The 4,068-nt window shown below is 38.2% G+C and overlaps 1 long non-coding RNA gene across 2 annotated transcripts; it reads left to right on the top strand.

The window, feature by feature from the left end:
• Positions 1 to 1,745: 1,745 nt before the first annotated feature.
• On the top strand, positions 1,746 to 2,959 carry LOC117780696. Of its 2 annotated transcripts, none has more exons than XR_004617104.1 (3): positions 1,746 to 2,010; positions 2,081 to 2,380; positions 2,442 to 2,959. It is a non-coding gene; the product is annotated as an uncharacterized LOC117780696 (long non-coding RNA). The 2 variants fall into 2 exon arrangements; XR_004617103.1 differs by having other exon boundaries at positions 2,084 to 2,380.
• The last annotated feature ends 1,109 nt before the right edge of the window (positions 2,960 to 4,068 follow it).

Consider the following 4,068-nt stretch of genomic DNA (forward strand, 5'->3'; position numbering starts at 1 on the left):
ATTATTATCTATTATGCAGAGGACTCGTATCGGCAGCCATTTGTATGGTTTAATTATTAACACGGTTTGTTGTAAGGCGATTTGATTTACACAAGACTATTTGTAAGGCATAAAACTCAATTGCGAATCTGCATTGTGAATTGCACTTTGAATTGCACTGAATTGAACAACTTTTCTGTTCACGGGTAGAAAATGTGTAGAAATTTGTTGTATTTGTTTTAGATTTTCTTGTATTTTTTTTGTGTTAGTTGTTGCTATTCTTGTTTGTAGTGTAACGGCTACGCGACACGATGTGCAAACTGCAAGCAAACCAACGGACCAACGTTCCTTGTGCTTAGCACAGCTGCTGCTGCTGCTGCTGCTGCTGCTGCCGCGGCGACGACGACGACGACGACGACGACAGCGAGACACGCGCGATGTAGCACAACAAAAACACGACTGAGCCGTCCAACGGCCAGCAACGAATTACGAACACGAAATTGAAAGCGAAGCCGACGTGCTCCATTTCAGGTTGAACGAAATTGAAAGGCGTCGCGACACACGAAGTGGGTTGCTCGGTCTCTCGGTCTCTCGGTCGCTCAGCCGCTCTGCATTGCAGCCGCAGAGTGCGCGCTTTGTTTACATGTCACAGTCACACGAAGTTAAGTCAGGTAACTGAACGTGCTGAACGCTCGTTAAAAGCTTCGTTTTGCTCTCCCAGTCAGCTGTGTGTGGGCGTTGCTTTTGTATTCGTATGCACTCTAACTCTCTCTCTCTCTCTCTCTCTCTGTCTGTCTGTCTGTCTGTCTGTCTATCGAACAGCTGTTTGTATGCTTTCATTGCTTTGCCCCAATTTGCTGACATTGCTAAGGACGCCTCTCTAAAGCTCCCATGTGTGCAATGTGAGTGTGTATCTGTGTGTGTGTGTGTGTGTGTGTGTGTGTGTGTGTGTGTGTGTGTGTGTGTGTGTGTATGTGTAGGTGTAAAGCCGCATTTGATATGACAGTGCTACATCCATTTGCATATTTGAGCGCATCTTGTGTAGTGTGCGAGAGAGCAAGAGTGGGAGAGCAAGAAAGCTGGAGAGCAGGAGAATGCGGAAACCACAATCGAAATGCTTTCGGTCTCATGTGTAACACAAAGATAAGTTCAACTTAATTAAAGTTTCAGAAAGGGACAAATCGCTGGCAGACTCAAGTTGCATAAATTATGACAATTGGCCATGCGGCTGAAAGATGCTTACAGGACTTAACAATTTATACGAGAATACTTTTACAATTATCTTTAACTAATCTACATAAAATATTATATATTTTCATTTGCAACTGACCTCAAGGGACAAATGCTAAGTTTCCATTTACTATATGGTAAATCTCTTGAATGCATACAATTATGAAATATTAAATACTGTGGCTATGATAATGACTGTTCCATTAATATTAAAACCACTTCTCTTTTCGGGATCTCCCCAATACAGCTCCCTCACTTTGACCTTGCAGAGCGAAAGACAAGTAATTTGCCTTTAAAACATACTCTCATAGCACATGTGATAGAAAAAAGTATTTTATAGCCTACTTTGGACAGCACTGATCTAGATAGAATTTGAAAATGTTGAATACATTAATCATTTTTATATAGCTGAGTAGGCTACATGTCAAATGTAAACGCACTTAAGAAACTACAGCGCTCTTTGTAGTCAGTCTTCAACTGTCGTATCTTGAATAATCATATACATTTTAACAGAAAACAAGTACAAATATAATATATTTTTAAGCTACTTTTAAATCTCAATAGCAAAACTAACTATTCGTCTGTAATGCAGTTAATTCGGTCAACAGTGAGTTGAGAACCTTCATGTGAGAGGATTTTTCGCAAAAAGTGAGGCCAAAACTTTTTAACACAAACTTGGTCCTACAAGCACTATAATTTGCTGACAAACAACCTGATCTGTGTAATGGTCAATGATATGGCTGGGATGAATTCATTCAATGATAATTTGTGGATGTTGCCGCAATTACATTGGTATAAAAGGTATTATGATGAAGAGCATTGCCTCAACATACATCCAAATGCTAAAATTTCCTAACGCTAATTTATTCAGTAGGTTCAGTGCTTTAAATGCCTCCAGGTCGCTAGAATTCGGAAGCAGTTTTTTCAAATGGCCTCTGTTTTAAAAAACATCAAAGGAACGTGCGAAAATTTGACAAGGTTTCTTCCTAATAAAAGGAGATCTCTGAGGACAGCAGTCACTAGTGGACGAAAGCTGCACGAAGGCAGCGAATGGAAGGGTCATGCCACATGGGAATTATGAAAATATTCAGCTCGCAGTGATTGGCAACCTGCAACAGCAGCTCGAAGCAAAAGGCACCCCATTCCAGGAGAGCACCGATCTTACAGCCAGGTGAGGCATTGCAACAACTCCTCAGTTATGTCTGTCAACTAACACTACTTTCTCCTTTTAGACACTTTACCCCTAGCAGCAAAACCTTGAATGAGACCTGCGTGCATTTCTTCAAACGACTCTTTATACAATTCAACATTCTCCAAATCTCAAGCTCAAATGCAGGTCCGAAATCTCCACTCAGATGGAGGATAAATTGTTCAACCCATCCAAATGCTTGCAAATGTTTTGATAAAAATTTACTTCAACCAGGACAAGCACATCCTCTCGCAGCTCCATGTTGCAGAGCAATTCCCCTGATTTGTTTCAAGTAACAGCCAGCTCCTGGTACTCTCTCAAAAACGTGATCGTATCATTATTTCGATCGCTCAAATCTGCAGTGATCTGATAACAGGCATTCAATACTCTTAAATATAACCAAGGCTGAAATCCGGCTCTTAGCCGAACCTCACAACCAGTTTGGGTTTTTTGCAAACCAAACTGGATAATGAACCGAACCACTCTCTCAAAGAAAATAATTAAATACATTTTTTGAATTTCTGATTAAAAGTCATATAAATACATTTTTTGAATTTCTTATTAAAAGTCATATAATTATAAGACATCTTTAAACTAAATTTAAATTTTTTAGTTAGATTTTGTTTAATAAAAAATTGCTTTGCTTAAAAAAAAAATCAAGAAAAGTTGTATATAAATAAATGTTTTGTTGTAATAAATTTAACCAAGGTTTGAACACAAACCGTGGGCTCAGGGGTTTATAAACCGTTTCACGAACCGAACTATCGTTGAAAACCGGATCTGAAACAAACCTCGCAGAACCAGGTCGGTTCGGGTTTTTAAGCAGCCCGAACCGGATCATGAACCGAACACTTAAAATTATATACCCCGAGGACCCACTTTCCTAGATATAAGGTTCGCTTCGAAAATAAAATAATTACATGAATTTTTTGTTTTTCTAGTTTTATTCAAGTATTTGAGACTTTGGATAAAAATAAGTCATATTTAAGTCTCCAATTAAATTTAGAAATTTAAAAAGTTGTATTTTTTTAATAAAAAAAATGTAGATGGTACAAAACTTAAGAAAAAAATTTAATCAATTTTTTCGAACCTTGAGTTCGAACCGTCGAACCGATCCTTTGCCAAAATTTTGGTGGTTTACAGTCTTGATTTAAACGTAATTTCAATTAATAATAATTAATTGTAAAATTTATTTAATATTTTTAATATGGATTTATGAAGTTTCTCGATGCTATTTTTTCAGTTTGTATATCGGTCTTTACGGCAAAATAGAAGATTGCTACATTTGGCACGTTAGTCGCAATTGATTGATTACTCTGCTCTAATTGGAGATATTTGGTGATCCATCAAGGACAGAAACAATTGCTTGAAGGGAAGAACACATGTAGGATTAGTCGTAGGTTTTTTATTTCACCCAATTTTGACAATTATCACGCTGTTATTAGTTCCTTGTCTATTTTCTACCTTCATATCGTTAGAATTGGTACTATGACTATCATCAGTTTCTAGCTAGAAGGAAAACTCATCCAGCCAGTCCAGGTCCTCTTCTGGTAGCAATTGCTTCAAGTACCTCACCTCCTCTTCGTATTCGGCTTGCAATGTGGAAATATTACTTGAATAGGGTGGAAAGGTCCTCGCAATGATGGCTTCCCGTCGCGCCAATTCTGCTA

Source organism: Drosophila innubila, assembly GCF_004354385.1.
Source record: "Drosophila innubila isolate TH190305 chromosome 2L unlocalized genomic scaffold, UK_Dinn_1.0 4_B_2L, whole genome shotgun sequence".
Lineage (NCBI taxonomy): Eukaryota > Metazoa > Arthropoda > Insecta > Diptera > Drosophilidae > Drosophila > Drosophila innubila.